The sequence below is a fragment of the Orcinus orca genome, chromosome 16, assembly GCF_937001465.1.
Source record: "Orcinus orca chromosome 16, mOrcOrc1.1, whole genome shotgun sequence".
Taxonomy (NCBI): Eukaryota; Metazoa; Chordata; class Mammalia; order Artiodactyla; family Delphinidae; genus Orcinus; species Orcinus orca.
Window position 1 is genome coordinate 43,265,334 of NC_064574.1, and position 16,287 is coordinate 43,281,620.

The 16,287-nt window shown below is 48.9% G+C and overlaps 1 protein-coding gene across 4 annotated transcripts in view; it reads right to left on the reverse strand.

The window, feature by feature from the left end:
- KIF16B (kinesin family member 16B) overlaps positions 1-16,287 on the reverse strand; it is a 276,855-nt gene that overhangs the window by 245,182 nt on the left and 15,386 nt on the right. The gene's annotated exons all lie outside the window — the stretch shown is intronic.

A 16,287-nucleotide genomic window follows, 5' to 3' on the forward strand; every position in this document is an offset into this window, starting at 1 on the left:
TTCTAGAAGCAGCCAGGGCACTGTCCCCTCCCCCCACCTCCTTTCTATACCCATCCAGAAAATGTAATTCCTAGAAGACACCAGAACAGGAAGTTAAGAGAAATCCTAAAAAGTACAGTTCTCTGAAAGAAATGAGACTACACCCACACAATGGAGTGGGATGTCCCTGGCAAAGGAATGAGGAAGGTCTCTATGTACTGCTGTGGACGGAGGCCAGGGTTCGTTAAGTGGGAAATGTGAGGTGGAGAAAAGTATACACGGGATGCTACTTGTATTTAAAGATAAAAAGGATCGTGTATTCATTTTTCGAAAGGTTGCCTATGGAGAAAGAAGATGAAGTGGAAGAGACAGGGAGAGAAGCTAGAGTTCTAGAAAAACACCTTGATCTATATAGATCATCTTTAGAATGATGAAAATAAGTTACACAAAAATAAAACAAAATTATTTTTATTAAATAACCTAAAACACAAAAGTAAGTTGAAGTAAATGAACCTGTGTGCCGCATGGTGAGAAAAGACCTCATGTGCTAATTCCTTAGGCGGGGGAATCTAGCCTAAGGAGAAAAAGAACTACAGAGCAAAGATATTGTGGGTTCAGGAATCATATTTTTGGTGATAAGTGTAGTTATCCTGGGATTTCTGTTTGTGTATTGTGGGATAATACATGAGTAATTATGTTGCTGCCGCTGAGGGACCAAGGATTTTGGTTGAAAGGAGATACAAACATTAGATTTGTTAAAAAGAAACTATAGGGGGCCTTCCCTGGTGGCGCAGTGGTTAAGAGTCCGCCGATGCAGAGGACGCGGGTTCGTGCCCTGGTCCGGGGGGATCCCACGTGCCGCGGAGCGGCTGGGCCCGCGAGCCATGGCCGCTGAGCCTGCGCGTCCAGAGCCCGTTCTCCGCAACGGGAGAGGCCACAACAGGGAGAGGCCCGCGTACCGCAAAAAAAAAAAAAAAAAAAAAAAAAAGAAAAGAAACTATAGGGCCAAAATGCAGTCACTTATGCTAAGCCCCACCAAGATTTAACACCTTACTTAATGTAGTTTCAGCCTCTCCCAGGAGTAAATCTTGAACCAATCAGTATGGAATTTCCTGGTCTACACTAATATGGTAACTTGCCTGGTAAGACCCCCCTGCTGTCTCCAAGGGAAGCTGACTTTGCCGAAATAATCCACTTTTTTAACTTCCTTATCACACCCTCCTTCTGCCCGTAAAAGCCTTCTATTTTGCACAGCTCCTGGCAGGGCCTTTCAGCTTTCTAGGTGGGATGCTTTCAGATTCATGAATCACTGAATAAAGCCAATTAGATCTTCAAATTCACTCAGCTGAATTTTTCTTTCACAGATTGCTGAGGCTAGGTAAAACCTCTGTAGTCCTGAATCTAAGTGGGAAATGCTAACATGAACTTTATCTGAAATTGAAAAAAAAAAAGTACTCCCTAGCTTTGTCCTCTGAAAAGGCCTAGAATCTTATGGCCAAATTACAGTATCTAAATACCATTTTCCACTAAGGTAAGCCAGGGCTCATGGAGAGAGCCTCAACCCAAATATACAGGCGGACCTTGGACACGCCGCAGGTTGGGTCCAGACCACAGCAATAAAGCGAATATCACAACACAATGAGTCACACGAATTCTGTTGTTTCTCAGAGTGTATCAAAGTTATGTTTAAAATGTTCAATAGCATTATGTCTAAAAAAACAAGGTACGTACCTTAATTTTAAAATACTTTATTGCTAAAAACTGCTAACCATCATCTGAGCCTTCAGCAAGCGGTAATCTTTCTGCTGGTGGAGGGTCTTGCCTCAATGTTGACGGCTGCTGACTGCAGTGGCTACGGCAATTTCTTAATATAAGACAACAGCAAAGTTTACCTTGCCAACTGACCCTTCCTTTCCTGAACAATTTCTCTGTAGCATGCAATGCTATTTGATAGCGTCTAAACCACAGACTCAAATTGGAGTCAATCCTCTCAAACCCTGCTTTATGAACCAAGTTTGTGTAATATTCTAAGTCCTTTGTTGTCATTTCAACTATCTTCACAGCATCCTCACCAGGAGCAGATTCCATCTCAAGGAACCACTTTCTTTGCTCATCCATAAGAAGCAACTCCTCATCCATTAAATTTTTTTCATGAGATTGCAGCAATTCAGTCACATCTTCAGGCTCCACTTCTAGCTCCCTTGCTATTTCCACCACATCTGCAGTTACTTCCTTCACTGAAGTCTTGAACCCCTCAAAGTCATCCATGAGGGTTGGAATCAACTTCTTCCAAACACTTGCTAACATTGGTATTTTGACTTCTTCCCATGAATCATGAATGTTCTTAATGGCATCTAGAATGTTGAATCCTTTCCAGCAGGTTTTCAAGTTACGTTGCCCAGATCCATCAGAGGAATCACTAGCTATAGCAACCATAGCCTTATGAAATATATTTCTTACAGAATAAGACTTGAAAGTCAAAAGTACTCCTTGATCCATGGGATGCAGAATGGATACCGTGTTAGCAGGCATGAAAACAACATTAATCTTGCTGTCCATCTCCATCAGAGCTCTTGGGTGACCAGGTGCATTGTCAATGAGCAGTAACATTCTGAAAGGAATCTTTTTTTTGAGACCGTCTCAACAGTGGGCTTAAAATATTTAGTAAACTATGTTGTAAAGAGATGTGCTGTCATCCAGGTTTTGTTGTTCCATTCATAGAGCACAGGCAGGGTAGACTGAGCATAATCCTTAAGGGTCCTAAGAATTTTGGAATGGTAAATGAGTATTGGCTTTAAATTAAAGTCACCAACTGCATTAGTTCCTAATGGCAGTCCTAGGTGGCATCTTCTTCCAACAGAAGGCTGTTGCATGCACAACATTGATTATCCGTTGTTTACTGTAGCCACCTTCGTAGATGATCTTAACTAGGTCTTAACTAGATCTGGATAACGTGCTGCAGCTTCTACATCAGCACTTTGCTTCACTTTGCACTTTGACGTCACAGAGACGGCTTCTTTCCTTAAACCTCACGATCCAACAACCTCTGCTGGCTTCACACTTTTCTTCTGCAGCTTCCTCACCTCTCTCAGCCTTCACAGAATTGAAGAGAGTTAGGGCCTTGCCCTGGATCAGGCTGTGGCGTAAGGGAATGTTGTGGCTGGTTTGATCTTCTACCCAAACCACTCAAACTTTCTCCATGTGAGCAATAAAGCTCTTTCGCTTTCTTACTCGTGTGTTCACTGCTGCAGCCCTTTCCATTTCCTTCAAGAACTTGTCCTTTGCCTTCACAACTTGGCTAACTGCTTGGCACAAGAGGCCTCGCTTTCAGCCTATCTCGGCTTTTGACATGCCCTCCCCACTAAGCTTAATCATGTCTAGCTTTTGATTTAAAGTGAGAGACGTGCGACTCTTCCTTTCACTTGAAGACTTAAAGGCCACTGTAGGATTAGTAAGTGGCTGACTTTCGATATTATTGTGTCTCAGGGAAGAAAACAGGCCCAGACACATCATTTCCCTACCCGGCTTGTTCAATAACAACAATAAACTACAGGGAATATAAAGGTGGAAGCAGAACGTATAGATTAAAAAAAGTCTAGCGATATATCAACCGACTGGATCTCAGTTCACATAGAAGAACATTTTTAGAAATAATAAGACATGTAGGGAAATGTTAACACTGACTAGATATGTGATGATACTAAGGGATTATTATTTTAGGTGTGATAATAGTATCATGATCAGTTTTAAAAGGCCTTAACCTTTTAGAGACATACTGAAATATTTACAAAAGAAATGATGCCTGGGATTTATCTGAAAATAATCTGGGTGGGAGGCTGGGGGAGTGGAGGCAGGAGAGGGTAGCACCCTGGCCACCTCAGGATGAACAGAGACAGAACAAACACCAGCCAGAACAATGAAGCCCAAAGAGTATGTTGCAGGAAACACCATTCAAGTGCTACAGTGGATCCCCATGGCCTGGGTTAACTTTTCCAAGCCAGTCTGAGGAAGTACAGGGCGGGGCGAACAGAACACTGGCTTAGAGACAAATCAATGAAATCCCTCCTGCGTGCGTGTGTGGAGCCCCCAGTCCGCCCTCCAGGTCTTGGGCAGCTCCACTGTGGACCCAAAAGTGAGAACTGCCTCAGGGACACCCCGTGTTCACGACGCTGGAAAACAACAGTTGACTCAATCACCCCGCTCCACCGCACTCAACTTCCAAAGTGCGCTCCGCCCAGCGAGAGCCACGCAGATTCATTTTGTTAATGCCACACGTGCCACATCCCGGTCCCTCCCGTTGCCACCGGGGTCATTTCTCAGTCACTCATCAACCTACAGTGTCTAGATCTTTCACTCTAGAACCACCAGTATTATCAACAGATACCTGCTGGGAGCACAAAACCATCTGGGGATCTCAGAGGACCAGACGTGACCACGATGGGTGCTCACACCGCCTGCCGGTTCTTACTTACAAAACACAAAGGAATGCAGGTCATACCATGCCCACCCCGCGCCCACCCCTCTCGTGGGAAGCCAGAGGGTAAGGAATTCCAGGCTCGGACGGAGCCTTACATCTTGGGAGCAGCAAAGTTTAAAGGGCCCTCCCCAGGATCATTTATCCCAACCTGTAGGCAACCAAGATAGTACCTGCCTAGTTTTAAATTAACATCCGCTCTATGAAAATACCAGGGAAGATACTGACGGAAAGGCCATTATGTAGCATCAGCGTCTTTTTTAACAGCCACTTCCGAAATCAAAACTGAAGATACTCCAGTAAAATTAAAAAACAAAAAAAAACAACTGGAAATGCTCGGTGGGTTTCAATGGGTCCACAACCTTGAAATGGCAGAGGCTGGGGTGTGGTGGGGAGGGGGAGGGGCAGCCTCACTTTTCCGAGGGACCACAGTTCCCTCAGCTTCTCAAAGAGCTCTGTGCCCCAAAAGACGGGCACCCCAGCTCAGACCTGTTATTCAAAGTGCAGCCCAGGCACCAGCAGAGCCCAGAGCTCAAGGGATCACAGGCCCCCTGCGGACCCACCGAATGAAACCCACTTATGACAGGAACCCAGAAGGACCCCGACAACCCCTGATGCTGGGAAGCACGGCCCGGACACTATCTGAACATGACGGAGTCATAACCGGTCTTACAGTTACTCTCACGAAACGAACTCCACCACACGTGATCTAGTTCGTATGCTGGGAAAATGCATTTTGTACTTTGACCTTTAAGTCTTATTTGTAAAATCACATGACAGAACTGGATAGAACCCCAGTCAGCTGACACTGTCTCGACTCTTTGCTCCGAGTCGCATGGTGGCTTCTGACCAAGAGCAGTAAGTGCCTAACATCATCAGACCTAGGGAGTCATCTGAGTGTCGTGACACCCAGGCTCCCTCATCCTGAGCACCCGGCCAAGCTTCCCGCCCTTCCTGTACCCGGATGGTTTTCCAACATCGGTGTGGCGCTGCTGCCAACAGCTTAAAATCATGCTAAGTGACAATCACAGCCCATCAAGATTCAGACGGAAGCCATCTGTTCCGGAAAGGGAAGTTCACGAATAACAATTTCCTGGACTCCTTCCTTCTTAAGCATAAACACGAAAACTGTAAGAAAAAGATGGATATTTACTCTGAAAATAATCTCTAAGTATAGTGTTATAAATACAAGGAAGCTAGCTAGAGATTTAGCCATAGACAGCAAATCTCACTCTAGTTACTGAAAATACTCATGGAAAAGCCAATGTAATCTCCATAAAGCGGTTATGATGGCTGGAGTTATTACACATTGAAACGAACCCCTTGGTGCATTCATCCCTGGTAGATTCCAGGAGGCCGTCAAGCTTCCAAGTATTTCAGAGATGGAAGAAAGGACAAAGGAGGCCCCAGGCTCCCTTTCCTTCCACACTCTGCCGACCTGTCCCGCTCGGGCCCCACGTCCACTGGAGACCGGCTTCTGCTCGTGGCCTTCTCTGCACCTCCAGGGCCTCTAACTATCATAGGTGACTTGACGGTCCACGTGACACTCCCTCTGGCAGCCTTACCTCCTGTCCCCAACTCCCCACCCAATGGTCAGTTACCCAGTCCCATCCAATCTACCGCCAGGCTACCGACCTTGGCCACCTCTCCCACTGTCCCAGGTCGGCCACCACCACCCCTCTGGAGTCTCTTTGCCTCCAACCTTGTCCCCTCTCATCCACCCTCCACTCTGCTGTCAGAAGGATTCTTTCCAAATACACATGGGACCGTGTGGCTTCCCGGCTTCACAGCGACTTCCACAGGCCACAGGGTGAAGCCCAACTCCCAGCGGTACCCCAAATGCCTTCTGACTGACCCAACCTGACCATTCCACACTATCCATGCCACCCTCCTCCGGCCAATGCTCACCCTGGCCTTCCTGAGCCTTCGTTGAGCCTCTGCCCCACCCCCTATCAGCTGACCAGCTCCTAGCTCACCCCCCAGACCGAGAACTTCTCAGGAGTAAGGACTAGGCCTACTCGGTTTACACCCTCAGGCCCAGGCACGGTGCCTCGCCTTGAAGGTGCTCACAAAACGGCTGTTGAATGTGATGGACCAACTGATGAAAGCACTGAATGAATGCTCTCCCCGCCAGCTGCCCTTCGCCAGGCGCATCCCCTCCTTAGGGCCACTTGCCCCGATGACCCCCTCACCACCCTTGCTTCTGGCTTTCCCACCCAGGCCCTCGGTCGGTCGAGGCTTGTCCCAGGTCCGGTCTGACTCACCCACCCTGTAAACCTTCAGGAACGCCTACCCGGCTCATCCCACCCCCATGGGCTCCGCCCCTGCTGGTGTCATCTCCCCAACTGGTCTAGAGGATCCCACTTCCTCTTCACCCCACAACCTGAGCTCTCCGGGCACAAAGGCAACGCCCGCAACCAGCACTTGCTGGGTGCTTTGTCTTCCAGTCTTTCAGCTGAAAACTCTGCAACACCAGGCACTGAGAGGTCTCCCAGTCCCAGGTCAATTTCCTCTGACATTTACAAAACATGGGAAATAAATCTTGACATTTTTCTCATGCTGAGGAAAATAAATCATCCTAAAATATTATTTGAACACTGACTTGATAATAGAGCAAAATGAACTATGCCTCTGCCTGGCCACTTTGGTGAATTGGGTTTCTCAAGCGAAAAGTCAATTATGGTTCACTCATATAAATAAGTAATTTATTTAAAAGGTCTGGAAACTAGATCATAAGATGCTACAAATGAACCCGCTGGAGTAAGTATGCTGGGTTATAGATCAATACTGAGGGGGGAGGAGGAAGGAAGGAGAAAGGAAAAGATGCAGAATATCCAGTCAGAGAAAGAGATGAATCATGTCAGCTCGCAGATATGAGAAGAGGAGAAAGCTTATTAGAAAAAAAATAACCCTATGTTAATTCAAACACTTTGAATATGTTGTTAAATTAATCAGCATTTTAGATTGATTCCACTCATGCAGCTGATGGTGTTTGGTCAGCCCATAATAAAACAGCTGGACTGGGTGACACTGAGATCCCCAAACTGGGCCACTAGCCTAGAAGATTATAATAAGAGTGGCTTATTCACCCTGAGTTCCAAAGTGAACCAGCATCCCCAAAGTCACCAGAAAAGTTACATACTATGAACCAATATTTAACTGCCTTCATTTTGGTGGCAGAACACCCAAGAGCAAAAACTTTAAACTCTATTTTTAAAAAGAATGCATGAACATAACCTTCAAAAATTGTGAATCACTGTATTATGATATCACTTATATGTGGAATTTTAAAAAAATGGTACAAATTAACTTATTTACGAAACAGAAATAGAGTCACAGATGTAGGAAACAAACTTATGGTTACCAAGGGGGAAAGGTGGGGATAAACTGGGAGACTGGGATTCACATATACACACTACTATATAAAAAAATAGATAACTAATAAGGACCTACTGTATAGCACGGGGAACTCTTCTAAATACTCTGCAATAAGCTATATGGGAAAAGGATCTAAAAAAGAGGGGCTATATGTATACATATAGCCGATTCGCTTTGCTGTACACCTGAAACTAACACAACATTGTAAATCAACTGTACTCCAAAAACAATTTCTAATTGTGAGTCACTATATTGTACACCTGTAACTTATATATTATTGTACATCAACTACACTTCAATTTAAAAATAAAATAGAAGTACAAATTAATTAATATAATTAAAAGAATGCATGCCCTCCATGAGTACTACTACGGAAAGAAATCCAAGGAACACCGTTAAGTGGGGAAAAGAATCAAGCATGCAGACGACGCCCAGTCTGCAGCCCAATAAGCAGATAGAGAACATGGAGAGAAATGCACATCTATGCTGCTAGATGCACAGAACATCGCTGGACATTTCCGAAATGATAAGTGGGAAGCTGTTCGCAGTGAAAGCTGGTCACCCCTGGAGAGTACGTAGGAGCAGGACCTCAGGGGATGAGAAAATGAACTTAAAACACTTCCCTGTGGAAACTGTTTCAGCGTGATTCGATATTACTTTGATTAAAATAAGTTAGTTAATTAGAAGGCAAAAAGCCCCTGACTTTAAGCGTTGGGGTGGCTCCTTGGCGCCCCGGGGTGCGTCCGGGTCCTTACAGGCCTGGCTCACCGCCCCTCCCCTCCTGACTGTCCGGCCACCCAGAGGACAGCTCACCTTGGCCACAGCTCCCCCACCGTCGCCATCCACCACCTAGATTTGCCTCTGCCCCTCCCCACCCTCTGCATGTCCACCAGGCTCCGTGGTGTCAACATTCAACCCCAGACCAGATGCCCCCTCTTCGGGTAGCGGTCCTGCTCTCTAAATGCTCGGTGAGCTGCTCAGTCTCTCCACCCCATCCAATGGCACGTCTCCTTTTCCCTTATTAGGGCTCCAGACAAACGACAGGGAACCCAATTAAATGTGAATCTCAGATAAACGAGTAATGTTTTAGTATAACTGCATCCCAAATATTGCCTGAGACCTACTCAGACTTCACTTCGGCTGCTGACTTGCCACCACTGTGCCCCGGGGGCACCCAGCGGGCTCTCCCACTTCGATGCACGTGGACACTCGCCTCCCTCCCCCAAGCCCAGGGAGTGAGCAGCCTCAGCCCCCAGCGCAGTAGTGGATGCTCCGTGAAGAGGTGCAGCCTCGCCCGTGTCAAAGTGTGAAATCCAACTCAGGGCGGGCCACTCTCCTGCAACCCTCTCTCCCCAGGCTACTCCTCAGCCTTTCTGGCCGGTCCTACACACTCAAAGATCTTGCTGACCTAGCTGCTGTCCATAAAAATCACAAAAGCATCAGCTCGACTCCTGAGAAAAGCCCAAGGGTTGTTCTCCTGAAAGAAATCCAGGAGTGGCTTTTTCAGGCCATCAACCTGACTGCATCTCGGAACACACCTCGCCACAGAGTGCTCAGATGGAGGTCAGCAGCACCGTGACCTACATCCCAGCCAGGAGTCTGCGCAGCCCTCCTCCGCTCCCCGGGGGCTGCTCCGTGGCCGAGCCAAGGGCAGCAGTGCCGTCACAGCCTCAGATGCCATGCCGGGAGCATCTCGGGCCAAGTGAAAGCCTCCGCTGACCCCTGCCACTGCGGGACGGGGCCATCAGGCTGTGCCTTTTATGATCTTCCCTGGCCTCCAGAGGGTGTAATAAACCTAAAAAATCAGGCAAACAGGCAACTGTTCCGGGCTGGGATCCCGGAGGAACAGACGATCGGGGGGCAGCCTGGCATGCAGGGTGTTCATTAGGGTGTGCCCTTAGGGTCAGGCCCTGGGAAAGGAGGAGAGGGCAGCAGGACAGGGCAGAGGGAGCAACGGGCTGTGACCAGATCCAGGGGCAGCCCTGGTTGACCCCACAGACTGCTCTGGAGCTACGGTGGCCCCTTCACACCCCCGCATTGTGCAGCCAGGGACCAGGACCACAGGCTGCCTGGGAAAGGGGCTAGGGCCCCTGAGGGCCTGACACTGAAGGCCGTGCAGACAGCACTCCAGAGGCCGGGCAAGAAGCCCTTCAGCAAAGGATGCTCTGGGCATCAAGCACGGGGTCCACCACCCCAAGTCCCCTTAAATCGATGCTGCAGAGGGTGCTGACGGGCAGCAGCTTCCACCATCCCCAACTCCCCAGCAGGGAGCGAGGAGCTGGGGCTCCCAGGCCAGAAAGAAGGCAGACACCTGCTTTCAGTTTTCCGCTGAAGGAAGGACAGCCCAACAATCAGAAGTGTCTCAATACAAACTGAGCTGCCCTGAGAGGCACAGAATCATCACCGAGGACGTTTAGCCCGAGGCCGACTGATCCCTACCCAGGACGCCGGAGGGGGAGATTTACGTATTCCTTCAGTCCACGAATATTAGTGAGACCGTCAAACGCCAAACAGCACTCTCTCTGCACAGGGATAAAGCAGTAAAGAACACAGACAGAGTACTGTCTGGAGTCTTCATTTTAGTGGAGGGGTTAGAAAAAAACAAATACAATACCATTTTAGATACCGGTTAAGTGCTGGGAAGAAATGAAAGGGTGTCATGGGCTAGGACTGGGGTCAGAGGCAGGGGGAGGCAAGTCGTCGCAGAAGACCTCTCCAAGGGGGTGGTGTGTGAGCCAAGGGCCGACTGGAGCGAGGCAAAGACCTGGGAAGGGCACAGCAGGTGCAGAGGCCCCGGGGTGGGAGCCAGCCAGAGGCCTGGGGGTAGAGCAAGAAGGCCAGCGGGCCTGCAGGAGAACGAGCGGGGAAGCAAGACGAGATCAGAAAGGGGGCAAGGGCCAAATGATGCCAGGCCTCGCAGGAACTGAGAGGCGACAGGAAGCCACAGACCCGGGAGGTCGTGTGCATGGGGGTGGCAAAATGCTTCTGTATTTTTAAATGATCCCTCCAGCTGCTGCTCAGACTCTGGAGCGGGGAGAGTAGGGCAAGGAGACCAGTCAGGAGGCTAATACAGGCCACGTGGGAGATGCTGGAGCGGGGATGAGAGCAGAGACGCATCCAAAAGACAGCTCAGCCAGATCTGGGTCCCCAAGCCCTGCCGAGCAACAGAGTAATGTGAAGAGCCCAACCCAGACCTCCCAGAAGAGAATCTCCAGGACGGGGACCAGGCATCTGTATTTAACCTCCTAGGAGACGCCGATGACCACGCCGGCGTGGGAGCTGCTACCCTCGCTGCCCAGTGATGCCCTCCTCAACTCTGAGAAGCTGGAATCCTAAAGAGCGTGGAAGCCTAACTGCCTTTCAGCTCCTTCTGAGACGCGCTTTGCTCAGTGGTCTCGTCCCTTCCTCTGAATCCCCAGTTCCAGAATAAAAATCCAGCGCAGGGCTGTGCCTTCTGCTGGGTCCAGCTGGGGGCTCTCTTCTGAAGTCTACAACATCAAGAGAGAGAGAGAGCAGGTAGCAAAAGAGCATGAAAACTTCTGATTCAATTTGCAGTGAAAAAGAAAGAAGGGGGCTTCCCTGCTGGCGCAGTGGTTGAGAGTCCACCTGCCGATGCAGGGGACGCGGGTTCGTGCCCCGGTCCGGGAAGATCCCACATGCCGCGGAGCGGCTGGGCCCGTGAGCCATGGCTGCTGAGCCTGCGCGTCCGGAGCCTGTGCTCCGCAACGGGAGAGGCCATAACAGTGAAAGGCCCGCGTACCGAAAAAAAAAAAAGAAGAAGAAAGAAGGGAAGGGAAAATAATATGTGCATACACCAAGTAACTATTTTCCCAATTCCCCTAAAGAAGGCACATAACTAGTAGCATTCTAGAAGCACAGGAGCAAAGTTAATTCATGGCATATAATGAATGCCTTACTCTGGGCACTGCACTTAATTCTGTCATGGAACCCTGGTCCCAATTAGGAAAAGCTGGAAGATAGCTCAAGAATTTCATACATTACAAAACTCAAGCCCCAAACCAGGAAGGACTAAATTTTGCTTGAGACTGAAGATGACAATGACACTTTCACAGGGAATTTTGGACACACTGCAGGGGGAGCACCTGGGGCCCAGATGCTGAAGGCGAGAGGGGGTCAGGTAAATGGCGGTGACAAGAAGTGGGCTCAGGAGACCCCACCACCTGATCTCAGCCAGAGGGAAACCCAGGCCCTGGAGGTTAAGTGACCGGCTCAAAGTTGCTCCTATAGTCAGCGCTGGGAAAGGCTGGAGGAATTAAGCCACAGAGAACCGCCAAGGGCACACTAGCACCCCTAACCTGATTTCAGCTACGTCCTCCTGAAGGTAGGAGCAAGGGATCCCAGTGGGCTAGGTCAGCACGTTTAAGGGGTTCACGGGAAGATTAGTCTAAACAGGTGCAAGTCACCAACTGCACCAGGTGCCGGATGGGGGAGCGCAAGAAGCCCATCCAGCCTCAGGTCCACACACACGTGTCACCCAAGCGCCCTGCCACGTTCCAAACTAGCCCTTCTGCCAGGACACACAAAGATCCCCCCGCTGGTCCCTCTGCCTGGAAGGTACTTTTCTCCTCCATCTCACTTATCCTTCAAAACACTTATAGATGTCTCCTCCTCCAGGAGGCCTTCCCAGAACAAGCCCCAGCCAATAGCTTCTGTGTGATGGCCCATCACTCACCACATCTGCTGCGTGACAGCCCACAACACACCACACCTGAGGTGCAATAGCCCCTCACTCACCACAGCAGTTTCCACTTTCTACCCATTTACTGCTGGGCCAGTACATTTTGTCTTCCCCACCAGTCTGGATGCTTCCTGAAGGCAGAGATAATGCCCTGCTTTTGATACATCCCACAGTATGTGGACTGTCTTTATGTACAGCAAGCGCTTGGATGGATGAATGAACGAATGAATGAGTAAGCAAATGAAAGAATGAAACACATGAACTGAAAACAAGACAGTTTTCTTAAACTCAAGCACTAAAGTGAAGGAAATGCTTCCAAGTTTACTATACGTTTTCAATTTTTAAATGCAGATGAGTTTTGCCCCATAAATACCGGTTCCCTTGGCAGATGTTAACTCCAAAGCTCACTCTCCCCGTAGACCCACAGCTGTGACTCTGACTCCAAGACCAAGGCACAGGGACCTTCTGTCTCTTCTGAGTCACAGGAAAGAGGAAAAACAAGGACGTGCATGTGGCCAAACTTCTTCAATGTGCTTCTCCCAACACACAAGCAACATATTCATAAACAAAATTGCAGGACTTTTTCTCTAGAAGACTTCACTTGGAGTCAGAGTGGAATAAGATGCAGTCTTGGTCTCGAGTAGCATTTCCACCAAGCCCTGCATCTGGTGTTGCCCAGCAGAGTGGGTTAATCGTTGTGGGGGGAGCATTAGGCTTCGGGGAGCTGGGTGCAAATCCTGGTTCTTAGCTCTGTGACTTCCGCACTTCATTTAACTTCGCTGAGCCTTTGTTTCCTCCTCACCTGTAAAAGTACTGAGCTTCCCTCACATATACTTTTTTGCTGGAAGATGTGACAGAGGAAAGCAGGCCCCACAAGGCCGGGCACCAGCAGACCACCGATATGCTCTGTCACTTCTGGCACAAATCCAAGATCCATCCATTTATTCAACAAACGTGCACTGTGCCTCTCCTGCCCTCTGGGAACTTACATTCTGGTGGGACGATTCATTTTAAGAAAACCTTTGCATTCCTTTCCCAAAAGAGATGGAAATGGAGGAAATCCAGAAAATATATTTTGCCAAATTTTCTAGCCAGATCTCAGAAAAATGAGGAGCCACCATATAGCTGATCTTCGTAAATTTTGTTTATAAAATGCTTATCTTCATCAACACAATGCAGAGGCCACGGTTCATAAAAAAGACAAGAGTATCGGAAACACCAAAATTCTTTCACTTATTTTTAAAGCCTGTGAATTACGTCTAGTTATTCTGACTTAATCCACACTGTCTGACCTGAAGACGTGACACACGCTGTCCTTCCCGCACCGTGGCCAGCAGCTCCCTCCCTGTCCCCCTTGGCAAGCATGCAATGCTCCTTCATATATTAAATTAATGGGAGCAACAGAGGCCAGAGGCAGGACTAGGTCAATGGACAAACACAAACATCCCCCCTTTACGAGGCTCTCTGGGGATGCAGAGATATATGATCACAGTTCTCACCCTTCAACAGCCCACGATCACCCGCAGTGGGTGAGAGCAAACAGGCTATAAAAGCAAAGCCAGCTTGGGGGTGGGGTGAGTGGCAGGGAGGCCGGACCAAGGAGACGGGGCTTCAGTTGGCATCGTAAGTGAAACAAAGTCGGCCCAGAAAAGAGGCCCAATCGTTACCTCAACAACACCCACGTTTTTATACTGGGAGAGAGGAGGCAGGGCCCCAGAAAGTTTCACCTGCAAAACATCAGGCCATCAACAGAAGAGCAGGCTGACCTTACCGGGGGCGTCCGGTCCCTGGAGCACATGTAGTCAATCACCTCCCGGCAAGGCCTCCCGCCCCAGGGCTCTCCAGGGGCTTTAGAGCCGCTGATGCCCAGCTGCACCCCATATTCATTAAACCCGACTCTCCGGGGTGGTAAGCCTCAGCTCGAAACGAAGGCCCGTGTCCCAACCTTCTGCTGAATGTTTCAGAGGGACAAGCTGGGACTCACCCATACTCAGATGTCACCACCAAAGCCTGAAAAGGAAAACAAACCATAACCTGGACCTGTGAGACACCAGGTGAGAGAGAGGGAAACAGACCAAGCAGGCCACCAAAACCCCAGGCAAAGGAGAAAACGCCCCCCGCGTGGGCAGGCAGCGTGCTCAGAGCTGCAGCTGAGGTTCGGGTCCGAAGAGCCGGGCTGAGGTTCTGGATCTGTAACCGACCAACCCTTTGAGGACCACTAGGCCTGTCCACCCATCCCCAAACGTGCCTCCGAGGGGGTGCCAGGTTCAGAGGGCAGACCCCACGTCCGTGGCAGTCAACTAAGCCTCGCAGGCACAGACGCTGTCCTTACTCAGTGCCCCCCACAGAGCCCACAGAGGCTCCCTGCCGAGCCGCATCTCCCAGGGGCACCCGCCCCCACGTCCCCTCTTTTCTGATCTACGTGGCAACCAGGAGAGGACCAGCATCTCTAAGCACTCAGTGAAATTCACAGAGGCTTGTGGCGCAACAGTGGGATGAGCAAAGGACACTCAAAGATGACCCCTCCCCAAAACAAAAACGGACAACACTGACACTGTAGGGAGGTGGGAAGGGGAAATGTGTAAAGTGAACAACAGTCTTAAACGAACAAGGAAAGGAGGAAGATTTTTAAACCTCCATTATAAACCAGAAGTTTTACAATGGCATCCCAGGGTGAGAGCTGGTACAGGCCATGTTCTAAAACACCTACATGGGTAGGGATAAATTAGGAGTCTGGATTAACAGACACACACTACCATACATAAAATAGGTAAACAACAAGGACTTACTGTACAGCACAGGGAACTATATTTGGTATCATGTAATAACCTATAATGGAAAGAATCTGAAAAAGAATATATATCTATATATAGAAATGAATCACTTTGCTGTACACCTGAAACTAACACAACATTGTAAATCAACTCTACCTCATAAAAAATTATAAAAATAAATAAAACATCTTTAATTCATTGTATTTTTAAAATCAGAAGGTTTTACATACAAATCTGGGTTTCCGACTTCTCTGGAAGCATCCACAGGAGAGCAGGGCCTGCTCCCCGCTCCTCGCCTGGCTCCCCAAACCTGGGAGCCGAGACACCCTCAGCCCCCCACCTCCCCCCCACCCCAGGAAACCCAGAGACTTCACAGAAGGGACCGTGCCTCTAACAGCAAGATCCTTTTCGTAAATTACGAACCGGTGGCAAATTTAAAGGCTCTGATCGTGGTTTCTCAAACTTCATGCACTTTCTGCTGGATGTCATTACCTCCCCCAACCCGTGGTGCCTGGACAGGGGACAGAGCCATGGAAATGCTGGCAGAGGCTCCGAAACTAATCACGCTGACTTTTAACAACATATGATCTCACTCAACCAGGAGCAAATAGGTTTGATGTGTTCAGGTATTGAGGATTTATTAAAGAAACCACCAGCGAGGGGCTTTCTCTCTCAGGTCCTTCTGTCTTTCCAGTGTGGGCTGCACCCTCCTTAATTCTCACAACTCCCTGACAGTATCTTCAACCCTGCGTGAACTCAAGACACCTTTGGAAGAATGAAGCTGCCCTTCCCCGGAGCTGTAATGCCCGTGTAGCATTCTAACGTTCTTAGTTCGAGAATTCATCCCAGGTGCCTTGAAATTGAATACTCTACCACAATTTACAGGCAGAAATAAGAGCAATCACCTCATCATCAAGCCAGAAGGGCCTGAGGTAAGAAAGCCCTCTGATACCCCCAGGCTTTTTGCAATAAAACAGAGAGAG